Source organism: Natrix helvetica, assembly GCF_964273705.1.
Source record: "Natrix helvetica genome assembly, chromosome: 2".
Lineage (NCBI taxonomy): Eukaryota > Metazoa > Chordata > Lepidosauria > Squamata > Natricidae > Natrix > Natrix helvetica.
This window is the reverse complement of record NC_138552.1, coordinates 238475845-238491463: the sequence shown is the minus strand read 5'-3', so window position 1 is coordinate 238491463 and position 15619 is coordinate 238475845. Positions and strand designations below refer to the sequence as shown.

General features: G+C 40.6%; 1 protein-coding gene across 1 annotated transcript in view; it reads left to right on the top strand.

The window, feature by feature from the left end:
- Positions 1-15619, top strand: part of PSEN2 (presenilin 2) — a 50997-nt gene that overhangs the window by 13307 nt on the left and 22071 nt on the right. The gene's annotated exons all lie outside the window — the stretch shown is intronic.

The following is a 15619-nucleotide window of genomic DNA, read 5'->3' as shown; positions in this document are numbered from 1 at the left end:
AAGTTTTGGTTTGAACTATTGCACTTTTTATGGGGCTACCTTTGAAGATCACTCAGAAGCTGCAGATCACTCACAGACTGCAACAGCCCACTTACTGATGGGAGAAGCTACCAATGCCACAAACTCCAGAATTGCTAGTCATCAATAGGCATCTAAGTACAATTCAAAGTTCTGCTTATACTTTAGAGCATTTATGACGGCATCTAGATATTTACAGCCCTGTCTATCTCATGAGAACCATCCCATCCAATGAATTCAGCCCTCAAATGAGATAAGAGAGGGGGAAAATAATTTTTTTATGTTACGTGCCTCTTGTATGGACATCTTGATTCCTCCCTTGCTGTCAATTTAGGACAACAATGATCCTTTGGAGGGCATTTGAGGTTGAATTATGAAGAAACTGCTCTCTTGTCAGGGTTGCTTAGATAGGGGTTTTTGTGTGTGTGTTAATGTTTGTTTTTACAGAATCTATATGTTGTAACCTCTGTGAGTCTGTATTCTGCAATAATCCGTTTTCACTGCTAGCAGCTTGGCTTGCTACATTTTCTACCAGATTACTAACAAGTCATCTTCAAGGGCAGCGTGCTTAGATTCCATTGAAATACTACAACTTCATTGCCGGACAGCTAACAAAGGTTTCTTAATCACTGTTTAATCATAGTAGGAAAGCAAGCAATAAAACATACCAATCTAGGGACACTAACCCAACTCTTAATTAAAACAGGCTCAAATAGCATCCTAGCTCAACCCGGGTATTTTAAATACATTAAATTACTGCAAAGCATCAATAAACTTCTAATCACTTTCTAAAGAAAGCCAGACTTAAGAACATTCTGTTCCACTATCTTTCTTACCATTGTTGTTCTTATTCTGACTTTTTCAAAGTGATACAACTTTATCATTAAAGGGAGAAAGAAATGAAATAGTCTGTTACATTTAAGGAATGTTTAATTTCTTCCACAGAAAGAGAGAGAGAGAGAGAGAGATGCTTTCATTAGCTAATTCAAAACGGATGGTTGCCTAGTCCCGAATGCAGTTGCTTTGGTTACCATTTTGCTGGCCATAACAGCCAGCAAGGAACACCCCACTCTACCCCACCCACTCACCCATTGCTTGTCTAATATCCTAAGAAGGAAGCAAAGGCAGATGCCTGCCTCCTGTTCAGACAGACTGTAACTGCACAGGTTGCTCTCCCTTTGGGAATCAACTTGTTCTGCCAACAATGCCTTGTCCTATCTATAAATGGTATGAACTTTGGCAGATCTGGCCATCTAATTCATTCTGGTAATTCCTGTAGAGTTACCAAAAGGGCTTATGCTGGTGATGCTTCTTTGTTTTCAGTCTTTATATATTTCTGACAGATAAGCAACTTTTCTTACAGAAGTTCCACAGCTACTGGTCCTGGTTCTCAGCTAACAATCCCGAGTCTTATAGTTCACTTGTCATCAGATGTCCAGGAACTTTGACATCTAGCACAGCTTTTATTGCCCTAAGTGGCAACTGATGTGATATGGGTCTCTGTACTTATGTCTCATCATATTGTTTAAGGGAGAGAGATTCTTCATCTGGCTTCTCTGATTAAATGTGTCCAGTTCATTCTAGTGAACACTGAAGATCACATATCTTATTAGATAAGCAGATTTCCATATTCATGTAATGATTAGTATATATTGATGTCTTTATATCACTCTTCCTTAACTTGGTGCTCTCTAGTGGTATTGTATTTGAATTTCTAACATCCCTAGCCAGCACCAGATTAGAGAAGACTGGTATAACCAGCTTAAGAGATGCACATTGAAGATCAGTGTATCTGGACAGCACTTAATTACAGAAAATGGTTGTATGCCAGAATGATGACATTAATCAACTACCTAGAACCAGCTTATTGCCTCTCCTCTGAGATTGTGAACAAGCTTCTCTGAGAAGTACAATTCAAAAACAGTTAGCCACTGATCAATGCTGTGAACACCTCTCCCTGATGCTTGCTTCTTTTTAGTTCCAGTGGTCAAAAAGTCAAAATGAGGATTTACATACGTACTATACTAGCAAATAGCTGGCCCTAATTCAAATTAGTTTCCATTGGTTAGACGTGTTTGTTTTGTTTTTAACTTTCCATCTAAAGTTGTGTGCCCTTACATAGTGAATGCTTGTCCTTGTAAAAACAAAATGTAAATGTGATGTTATTGTAATTGCTCGTCGAAGCTCAAATGCCAAGTCTTGGGACCTCTGCCCTTACTGCACATTGCCCAGGGAAATCTTAGCAGCACAATGGCTATGGCTGGCAGTAATCCCTGTAGTAGGAAATAGATTTCTCTTACACTCAATAGGAAGATTCATTATTCAACCTACTCCAGACAACAGGGGGCATTTCATTCAAGAAGGAAAAGCAGACCCAGAAAGTATAGGACTTTATTTAACCTCCATCTCCATTTTCATTTTATTAAAATTTAATATACAAAACCCCTACCAATTTTCACCTGTTTTGGATAACTTGCTACAAATACTATCACTTAGGTTGCAGTGATAATATAGTTTATTTGATTTGTGACACAGCATGTTCTATGTTCCCAGCCAATTGTTCAATCTACTCATGGTTAAGTCAGCCCTGATTTACTGTAATTTGCAAACTAATCTGATTTAATAAATTCAGATCTGGAAGTTTCTGTTTGAAATGGCAAAACTACAGTGAAATAAAATAATGCTTCATTTGTTAATCAAAACAGTCATATAAAACATAATATTAAATTAAGTAAGTCTCCCCCCCCCAGCTAAATTAGAACAGAGTCTGAATGTAGTATCAACACATTTCTACTGCTAGAGGTGGATTCTCCTGCTTTCTTAAACTTTCCAGGATTTTAGATGACGGGAAATGAATATTAGATTCTTTATTTTACAGCTTCTATGACAAAGTTCCTAATAAAGTAGTTAATGGATACTAAAGTTGAAAAGAACATCTCTGGATGATCATGATATAATTATGTAGATGCTAAATATCTGTTAATTAAACTCTCTCTTGCCTATTATTATTTTACCTGTTTTATTGAGTTTAGATTCCAATTGACTCTGGAGAGTTTACAGCTTGAAAGGGAAGAATAATATATGAACATTTTTATATTTGGGTAGGAAAAATTAAAGGTTTTGATTGGAAAGATGTAAACGCAGAAATAATCTAAATAGTTTAGTAGATCACAAGCTGAACATGAGCAAACAGTGTGATGCATTTACATCACATGCTATTCTGATTCAAAAGAAGTACACTGTCAAAATCAAGATAGGTCAACATGCCTCTCTATTCTGCCTCCACTAGTAAATTATTTCAGGGTATTTGAAGGGTGGCTTTATCCATACTTTTCCCAGAGTGACTCCAGTTACAATGGTCCTTTTGTAGTTATGTGGGATGGATGACTGCAACAACTGTTTTTAGGCAGTTGTTAGTGTGTTAGTGAAATACATCCCTTGCTTATGAGGGCACACTCTCAAGATCCAGCCTCAAAGGCAATTACCATCTCCCTAACGTTGGGCTGATCCTCATTAGTATATGTTAGAAGAGACAACTCTTGGGATGGTTGGAATGGAATTAGCATAGGTAAGAGGCTGTGACTCTTGCTTGGATATTTTCCATGCTATGGCTGTAGGAGTAGAGGCTTTGTATACTTGCTATTGGTACATGGCAGAGCCTCTAGAAAGCTACATATCCTGGAGCTAAATCTGTACTTCAGAAAAATGTTAGGTAGCTGATTAAAGTGGGACATAGTGAGCCCATCTGGGAATCATTCTTCTTCATTGTTTTGCCTTCCTTGTGTAAGGGTGAGAGGTATGGTTGAAGCCCCTCTTGTTATTCAAATTGTTTTTTATGGATTTCTTATGATCATGAACCCTTTCATTGCTAAGAAATTTGTGGTGAGAGGTTCATTACAACTCCTCCATGTTTTCCCATATTTCTTACGTGCCATGGGTAGTAAGGGAGTCCTACAATCAGGATATCCCATGAGAAGAATGGGCATCCCAATCCTGAGGATGAGAAATTGGACTGGGGCTCCTTTGTATTCTGTTGTCTTCTCTAGCCAGGACTGGAGAATATGGGGCACTGATAATGGAGTGAAAAAGTTCTGTGGGATCAGGAACGGTCCTGGCATTGAGACTAGTTACTCGGAGCCCTTCTCTGGGTGACTTCCTTCTGCTAGCTGAGACTGGATGTTAAGGATGGCTGACTGCTTACTTCCTGTCTTGTGGGAGGAAACTGTGGGAGATTTGGTTGGATAACATGGGATGGAGGGATATAACCCAGTGCATCATTTTGAGTGATAAGCTAATTCTTGGGAATTAGCTGTCCAGGTCAGTGAAATCCTTCTGCATGGTTTGTGATTCCCCTTCTCTAACGGAGCATGTCATGGGAACAGGACCACTGAATAAATGGAGGGAAATGCCATATCAGCACATTTGCTGTCTGCCCAGCCTTGTCTTTTAAATCTGTCCTTCAAACAAAAGGAAACACCTTGCGTGCTTGTTAAATTTAAAGCAGAATGACAACAAAATAACTTTTGAACTATGTTCTACTTGTGAATAGGGTAGTGTTAAGTTCAACATTTCAGAACACTTGAGAAACATGATGTAATTTTGACACAATATCCAATTTGCAGTACTTGGGAGTTGGATGCCAGCCTTATTGCAGGTCTAGAAGAGATCCTTAGGGGGAAGTTTTGCTCAGTCATTTGGAAATTGTTTGAACTTTTTGGACCTGAGGAAGTGAACACGTTCCTTGGGATTGTGAACTCAGCCATCTGAGATCTATGTTTTTCCTGGCTTATTAAAGTGGCCCAGGTGATGTTGTTTTCCCAAATAGCATACAAATTTAATAAAGTATTCCAAATAATGCATTCTATGCATCAGTGACACTATATTTTTAACAAATTAGCATGTGAATCTGCTTTCTATTTGTGTAGTACCTCAAAGATCCAAAGAATTGCATTCAGTTGTGTGCGTAGGCAGGCAAAAGAATGTACTTAAAGTAACACATATAGTTTTGATTACAATTTCCATCATTCCTTAACATGATTGCTAGGCTGGATGAAATTCAAATCCAAAGCAAGTTACAGAGAACATGATGTGGCCTAGCTTTAGGAGAAAACCTTTTCAAAGGAGCAAAGTCCCAAAGAAGAGACCTTGTCCTCTTCTATGGTAAGCATGAGAATTTAGAGGCAAGCATTTCCCCTCCACAAGCTGGCTGTCAGGGTTCCGGATAGCATCCTCAATGAAATAAGAATCCAAGGTTAGATATTCTCAAAGTTCCAATTTGTTAAAGAAGCCATGCTGGCATATCTGGAAAAACCCAAATATGAAAGATTCCAGGTTTTCCCCACCCCCGTTTTCCCCCAGTTGAAAGTTCAAGACCCTACCCCAGCACCCATATGTCCATTACATGGCCCAATCAGTCATTGTCACGAAGGAAGATTCCTCCCACCCATATCAGTCTCGGTGTAGGGTCAGTATGACCTTGACTCTCTGAGAAGGAATGTTATTTTGGCTACATATCTCCCATGCTCCATCCAATCTCTCCTCCCAGTTTCCCACAGCAGAATATATTTGAATATGTAGCAGGCTTGAGGCCCAAAGGAAAAGATGTCTTCCAAGCCTGATCCTGGCAATTTGTTTGCTTGTCTCTAAGGCCAACATATTACTATCATATCTCAGTCAAACCAACATTCACACTGCAGAAGTCTCTTTAATTAATTAATTTATTTATTTATTTATTAAACTTCTAGACCGCCCCCTCTCCCTGAAGGGACTCGGGGCGGTGTACAGGTATAAATTTAAAAACCATACACTTGAAATATACATAACTAAAATTGAATTAAATATCCCCTGTACAAATTTATAAAAATTAAAAACTTAGACCTTAAAACCAAATCATAAAATTTAAAAATACAAACTGAGGTGGGAAAGCTGGAATTAGGCCAGGCTGGCTAGGTGAAACAGGTGGGTTTTGAGTTTCCGACGGAAGGAGCGGAGGTCCGTAGTCGTTCTGATGTCAGGGGGAAGGTCATTCCAGAGGGTCGGGCCCATCACAGAGAAGGCCCTTCCCCTAGGCGTCGCCTGCTGGCACAGCCTAGTGGACGGCACCCGGAGGAGTCCCTCTCTGTGTGAGCGAATCGGCAGAAGGGATGTATGGGGTATCTTTCTTAATCAATTAATATAAAAGAATTCTGATAATTTCCAAACTCTCTGAATTTTTCAGGAAATGGGGTTTATCCTAAAACAGTTCGCTTGCAAAGCGTTACAGGGAGCTGTGTTTGTCCATCAGGGGTGGGGAAGAAGAAACAACCAAATTCTTCAGCTATGTTCAAATCCAATTTCTGTACCACTAACGCCCCATAAATTAATCTGAACAGAAGTGCAGTATCAGCAGGGAGCTATCAAGAAAGCAAATCCACATCGTAAAGAGAGAACACCATGTTTTAAATAATCTGTCGTTTACAAGCTCTGCTGGAATACTCTGATGCCATTAGTAACAATTTCTCCTGTTAAAATGAAAACACGTCAGTTTCCAAACAATTTCTGAACAATTCAGGCAGGCAATAATATTCTATTTTTAAGCAACACAACTCAAACTTGAATTGTAGAAGGTTGTATAGATACAATGACCCATTTTGCACTAAAGGACAATTATACAGAAAACTTTCACCCCCTAGTGTTACATTCTTAGGATTACCATTTATGGGGGCAGAAAAAAAACCAGACCACTTAGTTACAGATCTAATATTTTAGGTTGGAATTACAGTTTCCAACCAGATGTTCGACCTGCTGGTGAGAAATTTTTAAAATTGGAACCCCAAAATATCTGAGAGCAATAGGTTAAGAAAGGTTTACACAGGTATTTCTTTGCTATTTGAATATATCTAAAATCTCCATCTTTTTCTGGGGAAAGTAGATTCAAATACAATTCACACACACACACACACACGAATGATAATTCTGCTTTAAAATAATTTTATTGAAGTTTTTAATAAACCTAGTAAAAGCTAATACAAACAAAATAGAACAGAAAATGTAAAAGGAATATAAAAAGAAAGGGGCAACAAAGACAATAATAAATAAGCAGCATTACATGGAGCATAAGCTAATATTATGCTTTGGCTTTCTTAAAATTACATATAAAACAACTCTTTCCTTAAGTTTTATGGAACATATAACAAACATTAGTTTTATCTATATGCACGTCAGAAATAATCATATTTTCAGTTTTGGTTAAGCAAAAAATCCATTAGGAGTTTCCAGAAATATGAAACAAATAATTTATCCCTGCTCAAGTAGTCCAACCTTATATTCTTTCTTTGTATGCTGGGCGGATACCCTCCTCAAGCGAGCAGTGGGGCTTGGCCAAAGCGTAATGAAGGCACACGTCTTTGGCGCTCCATCTTTTTCCAAGCCTGATCCCCGGGGTGGGCGTGCAAGGTTTGGCAGGGCCAGCCCCCTTTTCCTGTTGCCCTGAGCTTCTTTACTCCTCCAGCGGAATTGATTGAAAAGGGTCCTCTGGGAGGTGAAAGTCTCCCGTGCGAGATTTAAAGTTGCCCACTTTTCAATCATTGCTGGTGGCGGCACCAGTCCGCTTGCTTGAGGAGGGTATCCCACTCATGCGCACCATCCCAATCCCGCAACAGCCGGCCAGGGGAGTCACATGAGAAGGAGGGTTGTCTTTGGCGAAGCTGCCATGGCTCGTGTTCACTTCTCAGCCAGCCCGGATTTCTGAAAAGTTTCCAAGAAAAGGAGCAGTGAAGAGCCCCAAGGAGAGCTTGCTGGGTCAGCCCAGCCTTGGCTTTCCAACAGAGAGAAAGGAAAGAGAGAGAAGAGACAGAGAAAGAGAGAGAAGGGGAGAAAACCAGAGAGAGAGAGTGTCACGATGTTAAAAAGTTTGCTAGGCATGAACTGACATTCAAGAGTTAAACTAAGAAAGCTTTATTGCGCAGGTCATAAAAGTTCTTATCTGAAAGTGATTTATTGCGCATGCGGTTACACATTCCAAAAAATTTTTCTTCTTTGTTCGGCTGCCAGCTTGGCAGACGTAGCTTTCATTATCAAAATGTAACCATTAGTTATTTCTGTTTTATTTTATTATTAAAGTTTGTTTATTAATTAGAATATACTTAAAGGCTTTTATTTTATTTTTCTCAATATCTCAAAAGATATGCGGAAGGGAATCAGCCACGGTCCATTGATCTCAGATATCAGGCGTTTTTTCCCCTGACAACTTGGTAGCAGAGGATGGTTGACAACTTGGCAGCTGAAATGGCTACAATTTATGGCTGCATTTTCCCTTCATGCTATCTAAAGATAACCGACTAAGCCTAATTAGCAATGTCGGAGAAAAAGAAAAAAAAAGGAAAAGAAAGATGGGGCGAGCACAGATGAATCAGCTTCCTCTGACAAGGAGGCTCCCTCGGACACAGAGAAGCAAAAACCTTCAAACGTATTCCAGGAGCAACAAAGTGCCGAGCCAGATGTGGGGGAAGGAGCTACAGGACGCGACATCCACGAAACGAGGTCAGTGGTTCCTCCTTCTAAAATATCTCCAGGAGATTATGAATTTTTGGGGGCCAAGCCAAAACTTCCCACTCTGCCAGAGCCACTCCATTCCCAGAACCTCGCAGATTATCAAACAATTGATGAATGGCCGGCTAAAAAAAAAAATCCTCCCACGCAGAAAGCAGATTTTATGAAATCTCCCCAGATGATGAGCAAGAAATGCAAAGCTATCTTGATCAAATAGAACGTTTCGAAAAATATGCTAGGGACGCGAGAGTGTGCTTTGAGGAGATAAGGCGAAGTAGGAGAAGCTCCCCCATTCCCAAAATGTCTGAGGACGCCATCTTGTCTTCAAAACAACAGCCTAAGACACACCCCACAGAGTTCATTGGTCAATTAGAACAAAGAGACATGTACACGTCACCGAGGTCACGTGGTCCCTTTGAGTCAACTGAACTTCCGCATACGTATAGAAAGGTGAGGCAGCCAAAAAGTGAAGCTGCACTGCCATCTGCTGGTGGAGAAAAATTATTACAGCAAAAGATGAAGCAGTTGGACCAGATTTTTAGAGATCTGTCTATGAGTTTTACAGAAGCCCAAACTTTGCCCCCAAAAGTTAAGTCTTCAACACCCCCTGGCGGTGTCGAATCCTCCCTAGATGGAAAAAGGCAAAGCCAAAGGCGAATTCGAGGAAGCCAATTTGATGTTGCCACGCAAAGGCCAATGATGCAACCCCAGCATCCCCTGGTTCAACAACCAGATTTGCAACCAGAGCAACAAATTGTTCCGATGCACATTCCTCAGCAGGTATTCACAGTCACCCCCTTGACTGGTGAGTCCAAATTAAAGGAGTCAGGAGAGAATTATAAAGCCTGGGTCAGTGAAATTGCGCTCTTGCTTCGAAGAGAAGGCACACATTCCTCCCCCTCAGCCCTGGACGCCTGCAATAAGAGACCTCGAAAACAGAGCAATCACGACTTTACTCATGTCAATGGAAATTGAGATCCAAGGTATCTTTCCACCTGATGCAACTGCCCAAGAAATATGGGCTATTTTGGAAGATTGCTACAGGCCCGTTTCAATTGAATCCTCATGTTTGCTCATGTCTGAGTTCCATGGTTCGAAGTTGAAACCTGGTGAACGAATTGGTGGACATTTGACCAAACTGAAAAGAATGAGAAGTGAATTGAGACAAAATGGCCATGTAATCGATGATATCCAAATGATTAGCATCATCATTAACTCATTGAATTATGAATGGAAAGATGCTGTTGCAAAGATTAACTACGTGCCTATTGCTCAACGCACAGTTAACCACGTTTGCAGACTTTTAGTGGAAGACGAAGCTATCAGGTTAGCTACACCACATCTGCAACGGCCTCCAGCATCAAAGGCTCCAGCCAGACGTCCCTTCCGAGGAAGAGGCTACGCTCCAAGGATGCCAAAATGCTACACCTGCAACCGTGTGGGACATGACACCCGGGATTGTCCCCGAGTTCCAGCTCCCGCCACGTACCAGCTCAGAGGAACAGATTCCAGAGGCAGAGGTAGAGGCGGAAGACAAGGTCGTCGTGGTCCAAGGCATGATTCACAAGCTCCACTTGTGACACTGGCCATAACCAACGTTCCACAACCTGATCCAAAGTTCGACAGACGTCTTTTGTGGACTTTAGATAATGGAGCAGCTGTGCACGTTACCCACAGAAGGGAACTTTTCACAGAGATGGGCGAACCAGAGCCCGAGTATCGAGAACTGTATTCCTTCACCAACCACACTTGCAAGGTTATGGGAAAAGGAACTGTTTACATTGAAGAGCTCGATACACACATCCCTGATGTTTATTACATACCTTCAGCAACCAGTAATTTGCTTAGTCAAAGTCACTTGTCTAGAGATTTAAAGTTCCAGGTTCACCACCTCGAAAAAGCAAGTTACTTAGTTAAAGATGGTGATATTATTGCTGAAACTATGCTGATTGGTGGTGTTTATTACTTAAAGCCAAAGCCTAAAGGGCAAGCACAGGCAAGTATGAAAACTCCAAAAAGGCACAACGTAGACCCAGAGAGAGTTCTCCCAGAGAGAGAAAACGTTACTGTGCCAAAGGCTCCTAAAGCCAACAAACAGAGAAAACAGAAACAGATTGCTCAGAGCAAGCCTGAGGGTCCTCATGAAACTGTTAATGTTGAGAATTCACTAACAGGTAAACCTTTGCATTCCAGGTGTATTCACAAGTGGCACAGAAGATTGGGGCATGCCAGTTTCCGTGTTCTTAGAAAGATGCCGGAGTTCGCAAAAGGTTTGGATCTAAAGGGGTGTAAGGTGTTTTTGGATTGTGCGGTTTGCAAAAAGGCTAAATCCAAGGCGGCTGCAATTCCCAAACACGCTGATGGAGATAGAGAGAAATAAAAGAGAGAGAGGAGAGGGGGAGAGGGGGAGAGAAATGAGAGAGAGCTGGAGAGAATGAGAGGCAAAAGAGAGGGAAACAAATGAGAGAGAAGGGGAGAGAAAGAAAGAAAGAAAAAAGAAAGAAAAAGAGGGAGAGGGAGAGGAAAAAGAGAAAAACTGAAATGAGAGGGAGGGAGAGGGAAATGAGAAAATGATGGAGGAAGAGATGAGAGAGGGAAATAAATGAGAGAGAGAAGGGGGAGCGAAAGAAAAGAGAGAGAAGGAGGGAGAGGAAGTTGAGTTGGCCACATCCACCCAGGCTTTGTGGCTTCCAGTGTTTTCTTTTCTGTGGGAAACTGGTCCAAATGGTTCTTGGAGTGTTTAAGGTTGTAGACCACTGTACTGGGTGTATAGTCCACTTTGGAATGTGATTTGGCAAGCTTTTCCCTTTGCATGTTCAAGTCTCATGGATGTGCATCACAATTGGACCACTGTTCCTATTCTGTCTAGGTAAACAATTATAAATAAAAAATAAAGAAGTAATGAGAAGCGAAAATGGCTTTCTTGGAAATAAAATTCAGAATTCAAAAATTATTAAGACTAAGCCAGCTCATCCTTGCCATATGGTTTTAAATTTGATAATTATTTACAAGATAAATAAGCTTTCTAAAGTTGCAGGGTTCTGTTTCTACCAAGCAGACAGTTGGATATGTTGACTTCTGAACTTCTTCCAACTTAATGATTCACATGACATTATGTGTGCTTGTTCCTGCCCAAACTCAATGCAAAGAAACTAATTTTATTCACAGGGAGAAGAAAGGCACACAATTCATTTACCAATCATAGGTGGTCATGACACTTCAAAATTTGAGAAGCCCTGGCTTAGGATACTGCACCATATCCAGGAATTGTCAAATTCAAGTCCATTTTCAGCCTTTAAACTAGCCACTATTTTAACCCAATCCATCCTTCTTCACAAGGAGTACAATGTACACTGCCTTTAGCTCTCTGAGGCAAGGCAATAAATGTAGCAAATGTATGAAAGAGTTATTGTATATACTAGGATTGTGCAGACCAGAGGTGGTATTCAGCAGGTTCTGACCAGTTCTGGAGAACCGGTAGCTGAAATTTTGAGTAGTTCGGAGAACCAGTAAATACTACCTCTGACTGGCCCTACCCCGATCTATTCTCTGCCTCCCGAGTCCCAGCTGATCGAGATAAAATGGGGATTTTGCAGTAACCCTGCCCTGGAGCAGGGTGGGAATGGAGATTTTACAGTATCCTTGCCCTACCACGGCCACAGAACTGGTAGTAATTTTTTTTTGAATCCCACCACTGGTGCAGACCTTCATATTCAAAGGCAACAGGCATGTCTGCAATTCTTTACAGCTTTGAATTTTCCTAGCTTGTACAGCTATTACTCAAATGGTATAGAATATTTTTCCCCAACCATTAATCAAAAAGGTTTTCTTTTTATTAAAAAGCCACAATAGATTACCACTTTTAAATGTGTCACTTCATATAGAAAAGATTATCTACTATAATAGAAAAGCTAGCAGAGAAGGAAGTAATATGCCAACTTTTTTGCTAGAAATATTATAGAGCAATGTACATTCCATTCCATTCATTCATGCCAATAATCTACATTTTCCCTGAACTCGGAACTGCTTCAACGAAGAGTTTGACATCCAACAGCTTAATGAAATGTAATATACTACTGTATTATTCAGTGTTTCCATGTGCCAGATATAATCTCTTCCAAAATACTTCATTGCAAGTTCCTTTTATTCTTTTTCCCAACAATTGCTCTGTGTTCAATGGCCAATGAATACACTTTGTCCTTAGTGTGATAGGACTTTGGGGGAGGGGAATAGTATATATTTTAAAAGTTCTTTTCAAAAAGCACTATAATAAACCAATTATACTTAATATAACCCACCAATACAAGCATTCATATCAAATAACATTGAAATCTAGCACACAGTCTAATCAAATCACCAGCTAATAAAACACAAGGAAAAATTACTGAGAATAAATTGCTCTTATCGGCCTGTATAAAAGTCTATAGAAAGCTTGCTGACACCACTAAGAAAGATTTTAATGAGTAGGCAGATTAATATAATAATAGACCAAGGTTTTCACATCAACCTTAGTTAAGTTGCAAACCAATAACTGTTTTGCTCAGCCACAATTTCTTGAACAATTCTCAGTTCAACTCACAATCTTAAAAATAGAGTAAGCTATCAATCATAGTTTACAGATCATAGTAACTAATACAGCAGACTAAGCTAAAACCAAATTATTATTTTTTAAGATTGGTCCAATCTGTGATGCTCATCTAAACTATATAGCAGAACTTTACAGAATGGTGATGAAGTTCAGAAGCAAGCCACTTTGAGTAGCTATTTATTTCCCACTTTTAGTATTTTTATAAATAACTCAAGGTGGTGAACATACCTAATACTCCTTCCTTCTCCTATTTTCTGCACAATAGTAAACCTGTGAAGCAGGTTGGGCTGAGAGATAGTAACTAGCCCAAAGTCACCCATCTGGCTTTCATGCCTAAAGTGGGATTAGAACTGAGTCTCCAGGTTTCTGGCTTGCTAATAAAAAGAGGAAAGCATATAAACAGAAACTACAGGTATTCCTCAACTTGTGATCATAACTGAGTCAAAAATTTTCTTGCTAAGCTGAGTTGTCGAGTTTTGCCCATTTTATGAACTTTCTTGCCCTAGTTGTTAAGTGAATCACTTGCAGTTGTTAAATTAGTTACATGACTGTTAAGAGCATCTGGCTTCTCCATTGACTTTGCCTGTCAGAAAGTTGCAAAAGGTGATCATATCAGTGGTGGGATTCAAAACTTTTACTACCAGTTGTGGGTGTGGCTTGGTAGGCGTGGCTTGGTGGGTGTGGCAGGGGAAGGATACTGTAAAATCTCTATTCCCTCCCCACTCCAGGGGAAGGTTACTGCAAAATCCCTATTTCCACCTGATCAACTGGGAGGCAGAGAATAGATGGGGGCAGGGCCAGTCAGAGGTGATATTTATCGGTTTATTTATTTATTTATTTATTATTCACACTTATAGACCGCCCCCTCTCCCGGAGAGGACTCGGGGCGGTGCACAGTCACTAAAATACGTTGTAAAATACATACATAAACAGTTAAATAATTAAATACGTAGGTGAAGGAGGTTGTGAGACTGTAATAGAATAATAAATATAATACGTTAAAAGCCTATTAAAACCCCAAACCCAATTAAAATAAATGAATCTCGGGAGGTAAAACTAAGAAAGTGCCAGGCCAGCTGATTGAAATAGGTGAGTCTTTAACTTTTGCCGGAAGGAACGGAGGTCGGTGGTAGTTCGAATGTCTGGGGGGAGGTCATTCCAGAGGGTTGGGCCCATCACAGAGAAGGATCTACTCCTAGGTGTCGCCCGCTGGCATTGCCTAGCAGACGGCACCAGGAGGAGCCCCTCCCTGTGTGAGCGGATAGGTCGCAGGGACGTGTGTGGTAGGATGCGATCCTGCAGATAACTAGGTCCTCTGCCATGGAGCGCTTTAAAGATGGTGATCAATACCTTGAAACGCACCCGAAAGGCCACAGGTAGCCAGTGCAGCTCGCGCAGGAGAGGTGTTACGTGGGAGTAACGGGTACTTCCCATAATAACCCGCGCGGCTGCGTTCTGAACTAGCTGCAGTCTCCGGATGCGTCCCAAGGGAAGCCCCATGTAGAGGGCATTGCAGTAGTCCAGGCGAGACGTCACCAGCGCATGAGTGACCGTGCGCAGGGCACTCCGGTCCAGTAGGGGGCGCAATTGGCGCACCAGGCGAACCTGGTGGAATGCCCCCCTTGCCACGGCTGCCACATGGTCCTCCATTGACAGCCGGGCATCAAGGAGGACACCCAAATTGCGCGCCCGCTCCACAGGGGGCAACTGTTCGCCCCCTATGGCCAGCGATGGAGTCAGCTGGCTGAATCGAGGTGCCGGCAACCACAGCCAGGTTCTCCAAACTACTCAAAATTTCCACTACTGGTTCTCCAGAACTGTTCAGAACCTGTTGAATACCATTGTTCTGCCAATGAAGATCTTAAGTTCTTCTGGATTCACTTCAGCAGTCTATTCTCCCAAGGTACTCAGCAATACAAATCAGAATCACTAGAAACAGTAATTAAGTTTCCTCTAGGGTCAGATGCTTAGCATGTGATAGTAAATAGCATGCAAAGCTTGTAAATATTTAAATAGCTCTTAGAGATAGAAAAAGCTCTAAGCTGCCATACTGTTTTTTTCTGGGAGAAAAAACAAAAACAAAAATTGCAGAGCTAAAAACATTACATTTGGGGGGCAGATAAGTAACTTAAATTAAAAGTCTATTTTATCATTATTGTTTAAAAGCTTTTGCTGTAACTGAGTATATTTAGTATGAAAAAGAGTAGAAATAAATGTTTGCTAACTTTCTTCAAAAACTTGTAATTATTTTCAGGATTTATGATTTGGCTAAAACATAATAAATAATATTGATATATGTTGCCTGAAATTACAGTCACACAAGCTGGATAATTATAACTTTTTTGGTCTTAATAAAGAAACATAACTCTTCCAAATAAAATAACATCATAAGAAATTATAATTTCCTTACTTTCCTTTCAGTATTCAGCTCAGCCATACAATATTACATATTTTAGTTACTATATATTTGTGCACTGCATTAGT